At 38.7% G+C, this 22,923-nt stretch overlaps 1 long non-coding RNA gene across 1 annotated transcript in view; it reads left to right on the top strand.

The window, feature by feature from the left end:
- Positions 1-13,903, top strand: part of LOC140696668 (uncharacterized) — a 35,026-nt gene extending 21,123 nt beyond the window's left edge. Inside the window, exon 3 of the long non-coding RNA XR_012073179.1 lies at positions 13,616-13,903. This is a non-coding gene — a long non-coding RNA (uncharacterized lncRNA). The remainder of the gene's footprint in view (positions 1-13,615) is intronic.
- The last annotated feature ends 9,020 nt before the right edge of the window (positions 13,904-22,923 follow it).

A 22,923-nucleotide genomic window follows, 5' to 3' on the forward strand; every position in this document is an offset into this window, starting at 1 on the left:
GATTCCCTCTCGACTGATGGCGAACTTGCCAGTTGTTTTCTGAGTCCATCCCTTCCAGGCAATACACTTTACCAAGCGTTACCAACAGCAAGCAACACATGCCTGCTGTTTTGCAGTCTCTTCACCTCCGGCTCTGAATGTGTTCAATACATAATCCGCCACCCTAGTTACTGGAGATTTGGAGGCGATTTTACTAACGTTTTCACAGTTGACTATTACATCTTTCTTGCCTTCAGTAATAGCTTCCTTGTCACTCTCTGCTTGAGCAGTATCCTTGATGCCTCATTCAGGGTTTTCTTTTCATAGTACTTCACTTCAAGTTTCCATTTTTTGTATGAGTCCAGAATGCTTGGGTCATGCCATGGTAAGAAGCAATTCCCCCAAATCTCAGTGGGTTAAAATGGTAAAAGTTTGTTTCCCCCTCATTCTACATATCCGCCTTGGAGTCACAGAAGACTGTGCTCAAATAGATTTCTCATCCAGAGTCCCGAGCTGTGGATCCTTCACTATCTACAGTATCACCAGTCCTCAGGGAAGAGAGAAAGGGATATTGAATCCATGATTGGCTTTGAAAGTCTTCTGCCCAGAAGTGGCCCTTATCATTTTGAAACGTAATCCATTGGCCAAGTAAAGTCATGATGAGATGTTGAATTTCAAATGGTGCTAGGGAGTGCCAAGTCCTTCCTAAGCACTCCATGAACACTTGAGTACTAACCTGCCCTTCATCTCTGGACATTGGTACATGCTGTTCCCTCTTCCTGGGATGTACTTTCCCTTCTCTCCTCTTTCTTGCGAAGCCTTAATTCAAAACCCAGTTCACATGTCCCTATACTGTGAAATATTCCTCAATATGTCACTAAAGAATAAACCAAATGGTCTAGTGTCCTTACAGAAGCTTGCCCTAGCTCTTACAAGACTGTAGTCTAATTATGTATTCACTAGATTCCTCCACTGGACTTTGGACTCTTTGAGGATTTGACTGACATTTTATCATTTTTTTTAATGTCAAGCACCTATACCATGCCAGGCATATAGTAGATGCTAAAGAAATTTTTATGGACTAAAACAGGTTTTGAGAAATTGATTATGAAATACACAGTTGAGTTTTTCTATGGATTGAGATTTTAATTACACATTTTGACATAATTTTGAATGAAGAATTTGGTCTTGTAATTGTTTCTATTTGAAGTGGTCTTTTCTTTTTGCCTCTCATTTTTTCTTCCATTTTCACTAGGCTTTCAAATAGCATCCTAGCCAAATTCCAACAACTTCTTAGTTAATGTGTCTAGTTTTACTCCTCATCCATTTTAAAGCCAAGATGATCACTTGCTATCATTCAAAAGTTATCATGTTGACTATACTATGCCCAGGAACCCACAATGTTTTCCTATAATTTGTCAGTTCTTACTCTAAATATGCTATTCATTGGGACCCATTTTTCATCTCACAATGTTTCATGTTGTCACTATTTATTCCCCATTAAAGCCCCCTCTCTTCTCCAGTCACAAATGATTTCAGGATATAGTTAAAACAATTTTACATGTTTTGTAAGACCTATTTGCCTGGTTCCCTTCTTTTTCTCAAGTCTCTTTATTCAACTCTCTACCTCCACAATCTACTAGAGCCACATCTAACTTACCTAAATTCTTCAAGTTCATCACTTTCTCCCTCATTTCTAGACCTTGAGTCTCCCGGCCTAGAACTCTCTTCCCCCTGTTTTGAACAGGCCAAATTTTACTTATCTTTTAGATGTATATTTAAGTGCTACTTCTGTTACCAAACCAAACTTGGGTCCATTCACATGAGGCACAACAAATCCAGTCCATTGACAATGGGCTGTGGTGAAGAAAAGTATAGCGTTTATTACAGGAAGTCAAGCAAGGAAATTGGATAGCTCATATTCAAAAGACCTGAACTCTCTGTTGGCTTTTAGAGAAGGATTTTAAAATACAAAGTGAGAGAGGGTCATGGGGTGTGTAATAAGCTCATGTACAATATTCTAATTGGTGGGTGGTAAGGTAACTAGGTGAGGTCACAAGGGTCAGCATTATCAATCCTCAGGTTCCAGCTGGTCTTGGAGCTACATGTTAATGGTCATGCACTTAACTTCTCCCTCCTGGTGTGGCTTTTAGTATGTGCAAAACAATACAAGAATATGGTTCAGAATATTATCTATAGCTTTTGAGGAGAGATTAAAGGTACTTTGGCTTTGTTATGTGGCTAAACTACTCCTATTTTGTGTTGCTTGACTGCTTTTCTTTGTTTCTGCATTTTCTCACTTCTCTGACTAAATTTGCTTTTTGGAAATCAAATAAGAGGTGGGGCACGTGGAGGGGGCAGAGGGAGGTCTGTCCCTGGGAAGGTCCTGCAGGGTCCTGCTTGATTTTGCTTCCATCAGAATGTAACCATTTCTAGCTCTCCCTGGACTTGGCCATGGGATCTCTTAGCCTGCTGTTCTCGCACATTATGGCACTTGCCACACTTCATTATTCTCATCCATTTATAAATGTCTAGGACTGAGGGATGGACCATGTTGAATGTCTGTAGTAATAACCATAATGATTAATATTTATTAATTACTTTTGTATCAGACATTTTGAAAGGGATTTTATATATTCTTGCAGAGATTGGTTTGGGCCCTCCAACATTCCCAGGTTCCTATGTAGTTAGGTGGGGCCATGTGACCTCATTCTATCCAATGACAGGTGAATGGAAGTGATAAGCATCACTGCAAGATCTAGTGTTTGTCTCTCACACAAGACCACCTCTTCCTGAATAGCCCTGTAGAAAGTCACCAGCCCAAACAGAATACCCACTGGACTTCACAGAAACCAGAAATAACCTTTGACTCTATTAAGCCATTGAGACTTTTGGTTAATTTTGTAATAGCATTTATAACTTCTTAACTAATACAAACACATTTTTATTAAATTCTATGCTGTAAATATTATTATTAATATTATATAGGTTATTAAACTGACATTAGAAGAGACTATGTAGCTGGTCTAAAGTAAAACAGCCAGTAAGTGATGGAGCTTAGATTCAAACCAAGACAGGATGACCTCAGACTCTAAATTTTAATCACCAGTGTGCCCCTTGCTACTACATGTTAAAACAACAAAAACAAAAAATTCAAACTGGGCCACAGTTTAAAGCTAAGGTAATTGGAAGAGTAAAAGAAGACAGATTAATGGAATAGTATCATGAAGCCTAGAATCAGTGGCATGTATTTATAATCATTTAGCACATGATAATGATGGCATTTCAAATAAGCAGTGAAAGCTACAGATTTCATCCCTTATGCTAATGTATATTACTGATACTTTAAAACCTCAAATATAAAGACTTAAATCATAATAAAGTAGAGAAGGATGTTTATTTGATATTTTGTTGGATCCTAACATCCAGCACTTGGCTAATGTTCAATAAATGTGTGTTGAATGAATGAATAAATGAATGAATGTAACTTTAAGATCACTTATCATCTGATTCCATATCTCTATTTCATCCTTGTTTTAAAAGTGTGCTTTGGGTAATATTTTGTGTATGCATGGAGTGAAGAAATATCTCTAAAATATCTGATAAGAATAGAGTTTTCAGTTTCTATGAGATTTTATGTTAGAGGGGGCATTTTAACTTGATTTAGAAGTATTAAACAAAGTCTTATTAAAAAGTGCAAGTAGAAAAAAAAATCTTTGAATAAAAATAATCAAAACTGGCACCTTACATTTCTAAGGACAAAAGTTAGTTTGAAATTTTTCAGTGTCATTGCTATGTTCACTTTATTTCTCAGGTTTTTACTGTAATAAAAAGAGTCAAGCATTTGATAAATAAAATGAGTTCATTAGCAAAGATTTAAAAGTGATTATCTGTTTATTTAGGCCCCAAACCCTTCAAAATCAAAACTAGGGAAATTCTCCTAAAGGTAAATAAACAACGAAATTAGACTTACCAATAAGGTGTAAAACTGTCATCCAATCCCCCTATTCAGAAAATTTCTAGTGACCATGGAACTTTGATGAAGAAAGTTTATAAGTGTAAGTCGATGTTAATGTTTTTCACATAAAAATATTTATTTTATAATGTATCAATATTTATTTCAATTAAAGAACTAGTATCAGAATGGCTGAAATATTTCCATGACTTTTCTCGCCCTATATCTAAGTATTTTAGCAGAGAGCTTGGGGGATTAAATGTTTGCCACTTCTCCTATGGAGTGATGGGGTCCCTGTCCCCACTCCCCTTGAATGTGGGCTACCTGACTGCCCAGTAGAATGCAGCAAAAGTCATATCATGTAACTTGGAGACCAGGCCTTAAGAAACCTGCAGCTTCTACATTTGCTTTTCTTAGAATGTTGCTTCTTGAAAGTGACCCACCATGTAAGAAGTCCATGGTGTCAGTCATCAAAGGTATCTCTTTATGCCATGGGCCACCCCTTCCACTATTCATGTCTGTGCAGAGTTCCCATTGCTAGAATCAGCACTTGTCCTGTAACTGACTCTTGACCAACAGAAAATGGCTAAAGTCAAATGGAAAAAAATGCTCAATATTGCTAATTATCAGAGAAATAAACAATCAAAACTACAATGAGGTATCACCTCACAATGGTCAGAATGACCATCATTAAAAAGTCCACAAATGATAAATGCCAGAGAGGATGTAGAGAAAAGGGAAGCCTTCTACATTGTTGGTAGGAATGTAGTTTGGTGCAGCCACTATGGAAAACAGTATGGAGATTCCATTAAAAAACTAAAACTGTGTTTACTATATATGTGATCAGCAATCCCTCTCTGGAGCACATATTAAAAGGAAGCTCTAATTTGAAAAGATCCATACTTTCTAATGTTCATAGCAGCACTGTTTACAATAGCCAAGACATAGAAAGAACTAAAATGTCCATCGACAGATGATACATATACATACAATGGAATACTACTCAGCCATAAAAAAGAATAAAATAATGTCATTTGCAGCAACAAGGATGGACCTGGAGATTGTCATTCTAAGTGAAGCAAGTCAGAAAGGGAAAGAAAAATACGATATATATTTTGGTGTTATATGTACATTTGGATGTAGAATCTAAAAAAAAAAAGACACAAGTGAACCTATTTACAAAACGTAAACAGACTCACAGACATAGAAAACAAACTTATGGTTACCAGGGGGAAAGGGGTGACGAGGGATAAATGAGGAGTTCGAGATTTACCGATACTAACTACTATATATAAAATAAACAGCAAGTTTACACTGTATAGCACAGGGAACTATAGTCAATATCTTGTAGCAAACTATAATGAAAAAGAATATGAAAAGGAATATATGTATGTATATGTATGACTGAAACATTATGCTGTACACCAGAAATTGACACAATATTGTAACCTGATGACGCTGCAATTAAAAAAAATCCATATGGATTAACAGAGACACACTACTATGTATAAAATAGATAAGCAACAAGGACTTACTATATAGCACAGGGAACTATATTCAGTTTCCTATAATAAGCAATAATGGAAAAGAATCTGAAAAAAATATATCTGTATGTGTATAGCTGAATCGCTTTGCTGGACATGCAAAACTAACATTGTAAGTCAACTGCATTTCAATAAAGAATAAAATTAAAAAGCATTTAAAACCAGAAGGTGGCTAAAGTGATGCTGCATTGCTTTGAAGCCAGGTCGCAAGAAGCTCAGCAACATTGTCTTCAGGTCTCCTGGAGCTCTCACTCTTGGGATCCTCCCGCTGAGAACCAAGCTCTCCTGACGGGAGAACGTAGCAGCACTCAAGAGGCCACGTGTAGGCAGTGCAGCTACAATGACAGCTGAGCTGCCAGCACCGACTGCCAGCCACGGGCCTCAGCTTCTTGGACACTCAGCTCAGTTAGACCTTAGGGTAACCACACCGCATCTGATGTTTGATGGCAACCATATGAGAAACCTCTCCGCAATGAGAAATAATTATAAATTATTTCTTGCTGCCTAGCAAGGAAAAGCTGAAATAAACTTCAACTGCACTGAGATCCCCATGCAGTCAGAAAGCCCATGCTAGCCACATAGAAAGAGAGAGAGAAGCTGTGTGCAGAAAGACAAGAAACCAGACATTCAAGTGAAGCCTTTCTAACTGGCCAGCCTGACTCAGCCTCTAGCTGGAAGCGGACGAGTGAATGACCTTGGCTGATACCACGAGGAACAAAGACATTGTCCCAATGAGGCCTGCTTTGAGTTCCTGACACCCAGGCTCATGAGAAAATAAATGATTCTTGCTTTAAACCACAATGCTTTGAGGGTAATTTTAATGCACCATGAGATAATCAAAACACAGACTATAAATAGTCTATAATTAGATCTATATATTTGCAGCTAAAATGTTTAAAATTGTGAGACTAACATATATATATATATATGTACATACACAGGAGAAATGGACAGCAGAAGTCTGAGTGTGCTTTAGGATAAGTTTCTGCTAAACTGGAATGAACTAGGTTATTTGGGCACTCAAGGCTAATGTGCTGGGTACGGGTGGTGATGGGAATGGGCAGAGGAAGAGGCTTGGCTCATCTGCATCAGTGGAGGATGCAGGCAGGAGGCTGTTCAGAAGGATGCAGGACTCCGGTTGCTCAAGACTTGCAGCTGTCTGCGCACAGCACACAGAGCAGTGCATCCACGGGCTGCTTCCTTCCCCTGCCTCCTTCCCTTTGACACATTGCTCGCTTCACTTCTGTATCTCCCTAGACACCCAGTATATCCTTACCCCTCACTGCAGTGTCACCAGCATGTCCTTTGAGCACCAAAACTTGAGTAGTCCAGGGATAACCAAAGAGCACAACCAATGCGTGAGTCTCCCTGTGATGGATTGTTCTCTCGTCAGTTCGCTTTTTCCTCCAGCCCCTTCCCCCATAGACACGTCTCCAGCTAGATCATGAACTCAGTGGGTGCTGCCACGATCAGGACATCCACTCACCCACAGCCCCCTGCACTAGGTCCATTGGCAGTTTATATGTTTAGCAGGAGGGAAATGAGTTGATGTTATCAGTCACTCCCCCGAATCAGGCACCTGTCACTTCTCCTCCCATTATCCTCCTGATCTGAAACCCATTGCTTTTCAGAAAGCTCCAGCCTCAGGGGTTGGTTGTTTACTTATAAAGAGCATATTCTTGAACCCCAAAATCCTGGTGGCACTTTGATCTGAACAACTGATAATAGAACAGCATGATTGTGACAGACAACACTGCAGCAGACTCTGCCACTATGAAAGGTGACAGCATGACTGTCCCAGAGGCGTGGCTGTATTTGCTGAGAGTCTAAGTGTCCCGGTGCACTGACATTGACCCCCTTCAGCCTGATCTTCTGAGCGAGAGTGTTTCCCAGCATGTTTGCTTGTCTGCATCCATGCTCGGGTCAGCTCTGCAGAGCTTGGCCTGAGATTTTTCATTTCTCCCATTTAAAAAAAAAAATCTAAAGTATGCAAATGCTTAGCCCAGAGGAAGAGCTGGCACTTTCATCTTCCAGAAAGTATAGGAAACAGTGGTGAGAACTGCTAGTCTGGCTTTAATTCTAACCTACAAGGAAGGACATGTTGGGGAGGGAGGGAGGGGACCCTTGAATAATAGGAAACTCCGGAGAAAGCAGTGACCTCATCTTAGGGTTGCTAATGAGCAACTGAACATATAATGAGTATATCAGATTCAGACCTGTGCTTTATAAAAGCCAATTTCAAAAGGCTCCAAGAAAATATATAAATTTTATGTCTCAATAGGCTAGAGATTCTAAAGTAATGGGAGGTGGACATTCTTAAAATAAGCAAACCAGGAACAAAGGAAGAGAAGAGGACGTGACATTATTACAACTGCAAATGTTTTCAATGACCGAGAAATCTGGAGGAACCCAGAGAGGAAGGTTATATGAAAAGAAATTTTGACCTACGAAGAGTTTAAAACACCACACACAAAAGATGGAAGGAAGAATGTGAGGTCTAAAACAAATTTAAAAAAATGAGTCACATCTCGGCAAGTACAGTGGCAAGGAAGTTAGTGTTTTAGAGTAAATTAAGGCTTGCAGAAATGCTCCTAACAATTAGAAAGTCTTTGGATGGATTTGGATAATGAAGACTAGGGAAGACCACTAGGAGGGTCACTAACAAATGACAGAGGGCAAAAACAGGACAATACACAGATGCTTTGCTTCAATAATTCCTAGAAGTAAAAAGAAATCCAGATGCAAAGGACCTAACAAACTATATTTAAATAAAATTGGAATCTGAACTAGATTAAAAGGCTCTAACAGAACAGCAGAAACTGCTCCCTCCTCTGAGCCCAGGCAGAGAAATGAAGACGAGAAACACGGCCAGTCTAAGGAAAGGTGCAGAAGAAGAAGTTTACGGCTTCCCTCCCCAAAGTGTCCTCTGAGACCGGCAGCATGGACATCACTTGAGATCTTGATGGAAATACAGATTCACAGGTGCCACCTCTACCCTGCAGAATCTGCATTTTAACCATATATCCTGTGATCTGCACAGACATTAAGGTTTGAAAAGCTCTGTTTGGGAGAGATGTCCATGGGCAAATAATTTGATTTGTAACTCATGTCACTTCTGTATACTAAAGCATTCTGAGTCTTGACACTAATCTCTGCAGAACTGAAAAAGGAATTACTCAAGAGATGGTTTATGCATATGCTGAAGGGCTGGAGTAACCGCCAGGACTGGCAGAAGTCCACTAAGAACAAAGTGTATAAACCAAACTCATCTGAAAGCTAAATTGAAGGCAAGAGAGCAGAAAATGCCATGTCCCTCTTCCTCTTTTTGGAGAGGGGTGGGTAAGGGGCAGCACAGCATAAGGGTTAAAAACAATGGCTCTGGTACCAGGCCACCGGGCTCAGATCATAGTTTTGCCATTTACTGTGTGACTTGACTAATTGCTTAACTTCTCTGAGTCTGTTTCCTCATCTGTAAAATGGGGAAGATGATGGTGCCCACCTATAGGTAACTGTGAGGATAAAATGAGTTGGCAAAAATAAAGCACTTCTAAATGCAATGTGGGACCTGATTTGGACCCTGGAACAGAAAGAGGACACTGGTGGGAAAATCTGGTGAATTCCAAACAAAGTCTGTAGTCCAGTTAACAGCAATGCACCGATGATGTGTTCTTAGTTTGGCAAATTCACATGGTTATGTAAGATGGTAACACTACAGGGAGTTGGTGAAGGTGTATGAACCCTTAGTATTGTCTTTGCAACTTTTCAACAAATCTAAAATTACTCCAAAATAAGGTGCATTTAAAAACATCATAAAATAGTGCTTTGCATACAATACTTAATAATTGTGAGCTATTATAATTCTTTTAAAATTTTGCTTGTTTATCATCAGTATGTAAGAATCTAAGGAGTCAAATCTGGGCATAGAAATCCTGATCCGGCAATGTATCTTGGGTGATGATTTAGAAGATACAAGTGTCATGTCTGGAGATAGCACAAAACTGGGAGGGAGCTAATTTATTTAAAGCTTGCATCTACTAATTTTCTTTTAAGCAAAAGATGCCAAGTCTAGCTTTGATGGAGCTTACAAAATCAAAAGAGACACAGCATAACAGGCCTCAGAAAGATGGGGTCAGGGAAGCTCTGGGGATCCGTGTAGCAGCAAAAATGGACAGTCTAATCAGAGTGCAGCTCAGTGATATGTAACCTACAAGAGTTTTCATCTTTGAGCCTCTGCAAGGCTCGTGTTCTAAGGAGCAAGAACAGCTAATTGGTCCAGCCTGGGTTATGCGGCTCCCCTGGAGGCCAGCACATGCACGAAGAGAGAGGGGAGGACGGGCCTGTAACCAGAAGGAAGGGGCAGAAACACAACACAGGCAAGACGAACCAAAATCCAACGCTACCATGAACACAGTTTTGAAAAAATCTTAATAGACTAGAGAAGGGTTCTAAGGAAGTAATTTCTGGTCGAAGGGTCAAGATTGTTTTATAAATGGAAGAAAATAAGCTAAGAGGCTCTACCTATCTGTAACCACAGGGTGAGCCAACCTATCATTGAGTCTTCCAAACACCTCAAAAGGAGGAGGCTGGGGTGTAAATACGGAGGGTAAAGTCCTCCTGATTTCAGCACGAACCAGACGGACTTCGTGTTCTAGTTTTGGTTCTTTATTTTAGTGGGATGTTTCCAATCTAAGATAAATAAGTAATGTCCTTGGCAAGTCTGTAACTGTGTCCAAAATGCGATCTGTGCAGCCCGAGGGGGAGCAAAATAATACTCTGGGGTGAAGGTAACATCATGTCCAGCTATTACTGTTTAGGTTTTATGTAGAGCAAGAAATTCATCAAACTTCAGTGCTGTTTCTTCTATAGACTGCCACTGGCACGCCCCTTGGGACCAGAATCAGGTGGTCGAGTGTCACAGATGGTGTCCCACCCATGGGATTAGAGCATGAGCTCCACCCCGCTGGCCACTGTCATATCCTTTCAGAGGGCCATGACATTCTTCAGCTTAAATGGGCTCAGTAACTGGGTGTGGGAAGAAATGCGAAAAGCTCTCTGAAAGCGGCACCGGAACACAGGGAGCACTTTAAGTGGCAGAACAAAGAAACCAGAACACAATGGAGGCGCATGTACTTCTGTTCCCAGCCCGAACTCCTCAATAGCTCCCTTAAGAGATAAAGACAAATCATGATCAAAATAAATGTGCAGGAAGCTGGCCAACAGGTTCAGAATTGCCAAGTGGAGTATCTGAACTATGGTTTATTTCTATAGCAGTGAATGATAAACCTTACCCTAAATCACTGGTTCTTAACAGGGGGCGACTTTGCCCCTAAGGGGACATTGGAAATGTCGGGAGATATTTTCGGTTATCAAAACTGGGAAATGCCATTGGAGCCCCTCTACCGTGTACAGGACCACCCCCTCCAGCAAAACTTCTCTGGCTCAGAATACTGATTGTCAAGATTGAGAAACTCTGAATTAAATGTGCATAAAGATATTAGCAAGTAATAGTTAACACCTATACAAATTATAAAATAACAAATATATTATATGTATATAAAGTTACATATGTACATTGTATATGTAGAAAGTAACATATATATGGCAGTTATACTCCACATACTTTTATGATAGGGGTTTGTCAATCAAAAAAAAAAGAATTTGGAAACCATCAAAACAACATATAATAGATTTTTGATAAAGGTTACTGTTTGCCTTTCTTTAAAGACTAAATTTTTTGAAACCATGTCACAGAAATTATTGAAGAATCTGTGATTGTGGAATTTGAAATAGAAGATGAAGGACTTATGTTAGCTGCCTTCAAAAATCTAAGAGTATTTTGTAGAAGAAAGGTTTGTCTTAGCGGTGTATCTCCAGAGGGCAAAAGGGAGATCACTGAAATCAAACACCAAAAGGACTATTTTGATACGAGAGGCGGGAGGTTTTTCTAACAATTTTAGTGAGCAGACAAGGAAAGCAGCTGACAGACTCAGGAAAATCTATCTTGGGATGGGACGCTGGCCCAGATGAGCTGGGTGGGCCTCAGTTCAGCAGTTCTGAAATTTTTATTCTGCAAATAAATGAACAGCTTTTCGAGCCATTTATGTTGCACTCCAAGGGGCCACACTATGTGTCTAAAACAAAGGTATCAAACTCGTGGCCCTCAGAAGTGTGTTGTGTTTTCCATAACACAAGTGTTCAAAAACACTTTAAAATCAACACCTAACATTTTAGAAGCAAGAGAATTTATATGAACAAATCAGGGCTTTGGTGTCCTTTGCAATGTGGGAAGATATGCCAGCACCAGGTCTGTGTCCCCACATGGCGAGAAGAGCTGGACATGTCCGCTTTGCTCACGCCTCTGACTTGGCCTCGGCTGTGGGAAGTTAGAGTCTCAGGGCTGAGTCGTAGTTAATAAATTTGACTCTAGTGCCACACGGTCTGGCTGCAAATCCCTCTGCCATCATTTACTAGTGGTGCAAACTTGGGGGAAATTACTTAATATTCTCTTTGCTTTAATTTTTCCCACCTCTAACATGGTAAGAGCAATGATACCCAACCCCTAAATGTGTACGATAATGGATTGAGTTCACTACACGCAAAGTCCTAGGAGGAGTTCCCGGCACACAGCAAGTGCTGAGTGAGTGTCCGTTGTTGTCTGAGTTTGTGGTTCCTGGTAGAAAGGCTGCCCACGTGCCTTTCTCCTGCAGTTCTCAGCAAAGTGCTTGAGTCAATACCATTTCCTTAATCTGACATCACCATCTAAATGCATGTCATGCAAGAGACACAAGTCATGTTTCCATCCAGGCTTTGAAGCAATAGTTCTGACCTTTTTATATGTCAGATTCGATGACTTGTTAAAGTGAAATAAAGGTGTGGCTTGGGGTAGATGGGAGAGGACTGTTAGCTCCTTTTTATATGACATTGATAATTAAGTTTGAGGTGGAATCCTGAACCTACAAAACTACCACATTGGGGAAGCCATAGACACCGTCACTACGGTGTAGCCCAACCACCCAGGAGTCTAGCAGAAGGGACCCCAAAAAGGAAATTTAGAGTGGATGGAAAATATATTTAAAAAAATGTCTATCAGGGCATTGAAGAATAACTTCAGGTCCGAGGGACCAATAAACCATCATTCCTTCAACTAGAATATTCTGATCAATTAATCTAAAATGAAGCTTGAGTTAAAACTGCATTATCAATTTGCCTAACTGGAATTAAAGGCTGATTTTTATGGGTTTTTTTTTCAGTTTTATGGAAAAAATTGAAAAGTGTCCATTAGGAAATATATTAGATTTAGTGAATTTTTACCCAATGAACAAAAACTGCCTTTGAAATTGGTTCTGTAACCTTCTTATGTGGGGATCACGCTGAACAGAGACCGCGCACCTTTCAGCATTGGTTGCTACTCAGAGCAAAGCCGCAAAGCCCAGAAATTGCAGGTTTGTTCACTCTCCGCTGCTTAACAATCTCCCAAGGAAGGCAGATGCATTTTCCAAGATAGTGGTTTCATCAAAGAACAACCGATAATGACAGATAAAGAGCTGCCTGGTGGCTTTCTCAAGGATTTACTGAATACCAATAGGACACAGCTTTTGTCTGAGAAGAAGCCTTTGTGGCCAGTGATTGCCTTGTGTCGTTAAACCTGGGTACCAATTGTTTCGCCCCACAGGATCTACTTCACCAAACCATAGGGGAAAAAAAGAATAATTATATATATATTTTTCCATCACAAAAAGAAGCTAGATTTTGAAGTATGGACATGTTTACATAATAATGAAAACGATTTGTGTGACGAGTGATTTCCATTTTGTGACCGTAGAGTCATACCTGGTACACGTGGGAGACAGAAAAAGTGACCTGGAATCCTAGTCTCGCCAGGGAGGCTGAAACCCTGCCTCGCTTTCTATAAGTGTATTTTAATGGGCCATCTTGTTCACATACCTCCTGAACTACACAATTAAGCTTCCTATGTTATATGGAAACACATGTTACTATGTGTTAACACATACATTCATTTATGCTGTGTTATGTTTTTCTCTCATTATTTATCATACATCGGTCTCCCCAACTGTATGTATTCCACGAAGTCATGGACCTTTCTAATACTTCTCTTCCTCTGTGTTTTTGCTAACAGTGAACTGGGCACAGGTTCAAAAATACATGTGGATTGAGCAGCAAAGATTGTGGATGCAGAAAACAACTGGAAGAAAGATTATAAGGTTCCAACAGAAGCTGAAATTTCAAAGGATGAAATGATGACTGACTTAGAGAGTGACTCGATTGAAGGGAAAAATAAAACTGTAAGAAGGTGGCTTGTCCCAACAGTCCACGGAGACAAGAGCTTCAAAAGAGAAATGGATAATTTTGAATGATGAAGAAAAATCTTTAGCTATACCAAAGTAAATGTAGTCCTTGAACCAAATTTAATTTCCTTATGACACTATGGATTAAGATAATGTAGGACCAGATTAAGGATCTCACTTCCTTGAATATTTATAGACAGGTTTCCCTCTCACTTTGCACTGCTTTTAATCACCATCCTTGTTGGCCTATTTACAAAACTTATTTAAAAAATAGATGATAGTGGCATATGGTTGCCTTATTTACTGTCATTAGTCATAGACAGTATGTTAACTAATCTCCTAGACCCGCTGTCCTCACTCCCATTGACTTGGGGTGTCAGTGAAATATATTGGGGGATTTGTCTGGAAGCAGACTTCCCAGGAGAATTTCAATCCGGTATCTTAATGTATAATCAGTCAAATGTCTGAACTGAGCTCATGAACAGCCAAGAAGCCTAGACGACACCTTCAGCACTTTTCCTGAAGTTGTCTAAAGGAAGGTGAAGGGCACACCCACCATTCCATGACTTGTACAAAAGCCACAACGACTTTTATCTAAATACTAGTATTTTTGATATGTTGATTGATCTTTGTATGAGTTCAAATACTGTCTCCCCTGCAACAGATCAGTGACGGACTTTCATTGTATCAGGGCACACTCAGCCCCTCCTATGTCTGGGTAGCTATTATAAAATCAGTGCACCATTGAAGTCCTTCCTAGAAAATTTGAATTAATAGAAGCAACCACTTCAATAAATTTGTATAAGTCAGTTCACCAAATACATACGCTCTACTTTTATATTATTTCTAAAGAGAAGGGATTGTAACTTAACAATTACTGAACAATTTTGATCATCATGCCATCAGTTCCTCAACAACACCCTGAGCTGGATGTGGTTATCCTCATTTATACTAGAGGAAAATGAAGCGCAGAGAGGTTAAGTAACTTGCTCAAGGTACACACAGCTAGTGAATGTGAGAGTTAGGATTTGAATCCAAATCAGTCTTAAAGCAAAGCCCTTGATACTTCTTCATCTCCCATTAAAAATACAGATTTTCAATTTTCTGTGATGCGACCACCCTAATTACATCAGCTTTTTATATTTATAGGATTAACATTTTTCTGGACAACATGCTATAACTTCATGTGTTAAATTCTGGAAATTTATTCATTTTTATCCACACAGTCACTCTGCAAAGTAGGTATGATTATTGTAATTCTTATATCATAGATGTGGAAACCAAGGCATAGGAATGCTACCTAAATCGTTCAAGGTCATGTGACTAGTAAGTGACAAACTAAGATTTGAAACAAGCAGTGTTGTTCCAGAGTGTCTGTGTAATTACTTTCCTCAGTTGATACACTCTGTATGCCTCGATCACAGACTTAGCTTTGACCTTGAAGTGTGCCATTCAGTATGTTGATATGTAATTATTTAATAGAGATATAAAATAGAGCTTCTTTGAGTGTCTCATTTCAAAATGGTTTATGCACTAACTGAATCATACTGAAAAATAACATTTTACTCTGTCATGAGTTTTATATGTTTGAGTCCTTTTTTCCTATGAAATAACACTGTTTCTCTGAAAGATCAATTTTTATCTATTCTATTATAAACACAGGTGATTCTTCAACAGAAATGTAATATATGGGATGTGGGCCTACCAGATTATGCTTTCTGTTCAATATAAATTAATTACAGGTGGTGTACGGGTCAAAGTGGGTTATAACACATACAAGATTTCACATTATTTTAGACAAAGGACTCAAAGTAACATCTTAGTATTGCTTGGAGTTTTAAAATAAAATAAGTGGGCATCTTGCTTGCCTTTGAAGATCCTTTTGTTAATCTCAGAGTGCCATCTGAAATTTTAATTAGTGATTTAAAATGTGCTTACACAAAGAACCTTGTCCAAGTTGTCTGTTTCTGCCAAATTAAACTATTAAACTAAGTAACCTAATTAAAATCCTTTTAGCTTTTAATCAATATTTTATTTACATTCATATTTCCTGGGAAGCTTGATGAGTTTTCTGGATGTGATAGTTATTTCTCCTCCATTTATCAAAGGTTGTGTTTAAAGAGGAAAGGCCCTCCTCTGAGACTGTGGGGGCAGAAGCAGGCAGATGAGGGCACTTTGGAGCACGCCCCTCCTCCCTCCTCCCTGGGTGTGCAGGGCAGCTGGACAGCGCACCTGCATCTTCAGGAAGAGGCCCCGGCTGCTGCTATAAGAGACGGGGAGTGGTGTGATTTTATTTTATGCAGCCCTTCCCTCACAGAGACCCTGGCCACATACGTGACGGTGATCACGGACGCTGGAGACCATGATGTGCTGTCTTAGCCAACAAGTATGTTCCTCTATTCCTTATTCTCAATAGTCAAATAGTTTTATAAGACTTGTGAAAATCATGTCTGTCTGGTTCCCGTCACCCTCCTCCATGCCTATTTCCGTTGGAAACAGGATGCCCTTTTCCCAGAGGCAACCACTCCCAGCTCTCTTTATAAATTCATGCTCAATGTCTCTAAAAAGCTTACTTACAACTTCTTGTGGTTTAAAATTGTAGACACACCTATTAATTTCCTACTATAGAGGATAATGATTTAGTTGTATTTAATCTCCCTCACCCAGTGTCTACCCAGATATGCGTCCTAACCACACACCCTTTTCTCTCAATAGATTACAACACAATTTTGATTGTATAAGCATTTGATGTGGACATTTTCATGACCTTATAAACACTATTCTCAACGAAATCATGTAGTGCACCATGACATTTTTTCCTTTCTTGAAAAATTCTTTCTTTTCCTTGATGTCGACTGTCTTATTTCCTTGTTCACTTAGTTTTCTATGTGCCCTTCTACTTCAGCTTCAAATTCTCCCCTAATGGACTCAGTCTTCCTTAACACGATCATATTGTGTTGTAAAATTTTGTATTTTTGAGACATCACTTCCAGAGCCTTCTGCCCTGCTCTGACCTAAGCTGATTGGTCTCTCTGGTGGCCCACAGCTACCATCGGGAGATCACTCTACCATCAGGGGAGCTCTCCATTCCTCCACAGAGTCAGGTCCCTGCTTTCCTGAATTTCAGTCAGTGTCTTTGTTTTGTGCTCTCATGTCCTGGGAAATGTCCCCTGCAGCTTCCTGAGAATGAGTGCATCGGAGGTCAATCATCTCGCTCTAACACGTTTGAAAACGGTCTTCATTCAACCCTTGCACTTAATTAGTAGTTTCTTCGGGGATGGAATTTTAGGTTGATGTGGCAGATTGTATTTTCCCAAAATAACTAAAACAATGTTTCCTATCTCACAAGCTCTTAGAACGTGACTTTGACATTCTTCTCACAGAGTGGTTGGATCACTGTTCCTTGTCCTTGAATCTGAACAAACATAACTATAGGGGAAGTGACACTATGTGGCCTTCAAGGCTAGGACACACAGGTTATACAGGTTTCACTTGTTTTTTTTTTTGTTTTGTCTTCCCTTGGTACACTTGGCTCTCACAACGCAGCCAGCATGCTATGAGGACACACAAATCACCCCACAGAGACACCCACATAGAGAGGAATCTGTAACCAGTATCAAATCATCTGCCATATGGGTACACTCACTTGGAACCAGATCCTCCTGACCTGCAGAGCCATCCCAAGGAGCAGCCAAGCCATCCCTGCTAAGACCTTTCCAAATTGCACATTTGTGAGCAAAACACATGACTGGGGGATTGGGATGGTTTGTTACACAGCAGTAGATAGCTGGGACAGTTGGGGGAGATAAGTGCCTAGGAATTTTGAAGGTACCAGTCCTTTGTCTCTTAACTTCTCAGATTGCCATGACCAGCATGAAGGCATTCTAATTTCTAATTAATTTAATGTACCATTTTTAGGTTTCTTGGAAGATTTTAGAATTTACTCTTTGAAAAAATTTCATAAGGTTGGGCACTAATGTGGATCCTTTTTCTTCCACTGGGCTGAACACTAACTCAATGGACCTCTTAATCATGGAAAATGATCTTACATTAGTTCTTTGATGGTTTCTCCTCTGACTTCTATTCTTTCTTTCTGAGTGTCTATATGAATATTGAATCACTGAACTGATTCTCCAAATCTCCTATCCTGTATTTTACTTTTTCAGAGTATAAGAAAAATTTTTTAGTAGCAACTGCCTACAATTATATGCTGTGATATTTTTGGCTGAGTTCTTTCTTTTTTAACTTGTGTGTCCTTGATTGTCAAGACTGCATTATCTTTTCACCATGTCTATGTCCAGAGCAATTTTACAACACACTCTTTGTAAATTCTTTTTGTTTCCCTTGCAACAATTGTCAGTGTCCTCATTACTTACAGACTAGAAAAAATAGCCACAATTCAGAGCTATCCTCAAAGACTATCCCTTGGGACTTCCCTCACAGTAAATCACAATTTTTTTTATTTGGTATATAACTTTAAATGCAGACCTTCCAAGAATGAATTGCATGGGGGTCTTCTCTGGTTAGCTGCTCTTAGAAATGCTCTTAGAATTGTTCCTGAACGATATGTTTCTTTGGAAGGCCCCAAAGATTGCCGGAAATCATTAGATAACAGCCACTTCCATTACACTTCCCTTGTCTGACCAGTGTAAGTTGTTCTGGCGTCCAAAAACACATTTAAAACTTCCTTGAAACAAACCATCCACCACATTCCCAGGAAAATAGAAAACACAAAGTTCAGCAATTATACCCTGTATTATACCCTGTATAGTAACATGATCAAAATTAAACCATAGTATTTTTAAGCAGTCTCTTCTTTTGCTTTTATTTTGAGTTACATCAAGCCCAACAAAGAATGGCATGTGCCATATTTTTCTCATTCCTGGAACCAGAAAAGACATAACTAATCAATCACAGAACCTTATTGTAAAGCCTCAGAATCTTTCCTAACACAGAATCTAAGTAGTCCTTACCAAACAATCGTATTACACATGTTAATTTAAAACCATTCAGTTAATCTCTACTTCAGCTATTCTGTATGTCTTAAAAAAAAGCAGACATAAATTTTCAAACACAAACTAAAAAGTGATTAATATTATATAATATTATTATTGTTTTTCCTTTCTTTTGCCTATTGAATGTTTTTAGTTTACAAAGAGTTCCCAGAAATTCCTCTTCCCTTATTGTTAACAAACCTTTCAGAACCTTAATACTCTCACTGATAAAAGAGTGAACTGGGTTACTTTTCTGTTTTAGAAATAAATGGGTCTATTCTTTGTGTCAAAGAACATTAGCTAAGAAAACACATCTAATATTCACAGAAAGTTAACACTGAAATTGGAAGAGAACCTGCCAATTAAAAAATTTCCCCCAAAGAAATGTCTCTGAAACTTTTGTGTGCATGTAAAATAAGAAAAACTATACTTTCAAATTACATAATTTTATTAACAAATATCATTTATGTAGAATTAGTGCATAATCCATATTTCTATTATTTTTGATGGAATTGGTGCCACCATGTAACATGTCTGTGAATGTGACTTAGTCATTCAAACTGTATCTAGATTAAACAAACAATCTAAAAACAAAACTAGAAAAATAGTATGGCTAAATAGGGCCAGTAGAAGGAAAACATTTGGGTATTGGAGTCAGGGAGTAGACATTCTTCTTAGAATCATGCTTCTAATTTTCCTCCACCCCAGATGGGTTCTCTTTGTTCACGCTTGATCAGCAGTAAAGGGAATGCATTTTTGTCAGGTGGAAACGGAGAACCCAAGCCATTGAAGTTTGCAAATCTCAATTTGTACAGCATCAGTCATGTTGAGGAGAGGTGGAGGTTCGGTTGACCTTCTCCAGCAGTTTCTTAGATAGAGGGAAAAAAATTTAAATACCTCTGGGTAGGCCAGCTCAGAGTGACGACTGTGCAAGACCCCAGGAAGCCCAGCTCTAACAGGAACTCAAAAGGAGAGAAAGTGTGATGATTGAACCACGAAGCCCCCAAGGCAAAAATTAGCTTTAGAAAGCTCCGAGTCAGATCTGTTTGTGATGAGCTGGGTACCACCGCAGGTTCAGTAACAATCAAGAGAGCCTCGGAGATAAATTGAACCGTGTAAAATGAATGAAAACAAGCTTTTTTTCTACAGCTACAGCAGACTGATGAAATAGTCATGTTTTTGATTTTTTAAAATAGTTTTTGTGCCAGTTTTACAGTAAATATGGAGCTGTCTCACCCCAAAAGAAATACGTAAGACACAAGACAATTACATTTAGTTATAGGTTTTTTACAATGCAAAGCTAGCTAATATGTTTTCTCCTAGAGTTAGTCTCTATTAATGGTGGCTACGCAAGATGTGGCAAGTTTTAGAGATGCTACTTAAAGATGTTTTCTTTTTATCTCTTTTTCATTGAATTATAGTCAGTTTACGACGCTGTTTCAATCTGGTGTACAGCATAGAAGTTTGGTCATACATATACATACATAAATTCATTTTCATATTCTTTTTCATCGTCAGTTACTACAAGATATTGAATATAGTTCCCTGTGCTGTACAGTAGAAACTTGTTGTTTATCTATTTTATGTATAGTAGTTAGTATCTGCAAATCTTGAATCCCCAATATCTCCCTCCCATCCCCCTTTCCAACCCTGGAACCATAAGTTTGTTTTCTATGTCTATGAGTCCGTTTCCGTTCCGTAAATAATAAATTCATCTGTCTTTTTTTTTGTAAGATTCCACGTATAAATGACATCATATGGTATTTTTCTTTCTCTTTATGGCTCACTTCACTTAGAATGACATTCTTCAGGTCCAAGAAATGTTACTTTTTTAAAGATGTTGCATCTTTAGTGTTTCAGTTCTCCTGGTGGGACTGCACATCCGTTTTGCCATGTAACTTGCTTTGGCCACCATAATGTGACCCAGAAAGTGAATAGGAGTTAGGTGTTTACTTCTGGGCAGAAGCTTCAGTGAGACAGTATGTGATAAGCCATATTCCTTCCTCTGTACCACAGTGACGTCATATATGTGGAAGTTCTGTCATTTTGAGTCCCCAAATGAGTGTAACATGAGGCACAGAGCTGCTGCCAATTTAAGAGTCTAATAGAGGCTAATAGAAGGGAGAAATTAATTTTTTGTTGTTGTAAGTCACTCAGATTCGGAAATTGTTTGTTACTGCAGCATCATGTAGTCTGTTCTGTCCCACATGCAGGCTTTTTCCAGCATTTAGGGTAGTAGCAGAATTGGATGTTGAAGAACCAATAAGGGCAGCTTAGCTGGAGAGAATATTGGATTGAAAATTGCTTAACTTTAACATAACCCCTTTTCAATAGTCTACAGTTAGTTAAGTGCAAATCTCTCTAGTGGCTGAAGCTCTCTTTCCTAGCACTTTGCTCTCAAGTCTTAGAAATGAATAAATTGATCTGGGGTCCAGCAGGGGAAGAGAATCAGATTCAGTGATTAGATGTGGAAGACTAAACGGAAGGAGGGGTCAGTCTTACTGGAATAGATGTTAGAAAAAATGATTTCTATCAAGTGAGTTTTAAGGATTTCTAAATTAGGTCTGAGATTTGACAATTCAGTAAGTTGATATTTCTGTGTATTAACGGTCTATTACAAAGTCAAACTGCAAGACGAACAAAGAATCAAATTGCATGAACCAAAGGACCACCCTGAGCCAGACTCTCCGAATTACAAGTCACACTTGTGGATTCTGCACAAAGTCACTTCTGTGAAATTTTTCAGATATCTTGTTAACCTAACCCTAATAGCCCCAAATATGGACAAATCCCACTAAAATGGCATCTATGGGTCAAAGCTCTGCATTTTAACTATTTGTCATATTGCTATAGTTACTCTTACAGTGACAATTCCTATATTCTTTGGATTAAAACCTTCTCTTAGTAATTAAGATGATCTTGCATTTGATCCATTTTATCGGAACCCTAGTAACCATGTGGGAAGCATCAGTCAGTGCTTTTTTTTTTTTTAATAAAGACTGTAATTTTCTTATTTATTTATTTATTTTTAAACTTTTTTTATTGAGTTACAGTCATTTTACAATTTTGTGTCAAATTCCAGTGTAGAGCACAATTTTTCAGTTATACATGAACGTACATATATTCTTTGTCACATTTTTTTTCACTGTGAGCTAACTTCACATATTATTCACATTGTGATTAATTCTTAAACAGTCGTGCTTTCCAATTTTTTTTGACATTCACTTTTCCCTAGTAGCTTTTTGATAATTTCTTGAATTTGGCATTTCCCTTTGTAGACACTGCTTTTGTTCAAACTATATATTTATACTCTCTCTTTGGTTCTAGAAGCATTAGTCGAGGCCTTTTCTGCTTTCCCTCAGCCTGGAAAACAACTTTAAAATCAAGGAAAATTTGGGTAAGTGGGTGGAACACAGAAGCTGTAAAGTTACACCTTCTCCTAAATCAGGTAAATGAGATTTGGTCATTCTGTATGATGTTAATGCCTCTGTTAGAGGTATGTGCATATTAAATGTAATTATGAAAACACAGGCAAAGAAATCTTGGGATATATTTTTAACTATCCATACTTTTGATTTCCAATATCAACTTCAAAATTCTACACACTTCCTACCAAGAAGACCTCATGGCTCTCTTCTCCGGGATCCTGCAGAAATTTCTTCATAACTCTATCAACTATCTGATTGCATTGTAGTTGTGTGTGGTTTGTGTTCCCATTGCATTGTGAGCTTATGAAAGCCAGTGACAATATCTGTTTTTCTTTGTTTTTAAAGTTCCTGGTACTAAGCTTGACTCAGGGGAGGTGTTCAATAACTGATTCTTGAATGAAAGAATGAATGCATGAGTGAATATTACATCTCCTCAACTGCATTGTTTCGTAAGATTGAGAATGGTAGCTTACACTTACTTGAGTCCCTTCCTTAAATATTATTTAAGATTGTCAAAATAGTTCGTAAAGAACATGAAAGGATGAGGAAAGGAAGTCACACCCAAGTTTTTGTTCAGTTGAACTTGGATTTAGAAATCTTAGTTACCCCTTTTCTTTGTCAATGGCTGAGGGAAAAAACTAGAACAACATGTTGTACAGACCAAGGGTTTTTTTGTTTGTTTGTTCTGTTTCTTTTTAATTTTTTAAAAATTGAAGT

Source organism: Vicugna pacos, chromosome 5 (assembly GCF_048564905.1).
Source record: "Vicugna pacos chromosome 5, VicPac4, whole genome shotgun sequence".
In the NCBI taxonomy this organism is placed as follows: Eukaryota; Metazoa; Chordata; class Mammalia; order Artiodactyla; family Camelidae; genus Vicugna; species Vicugna pacos.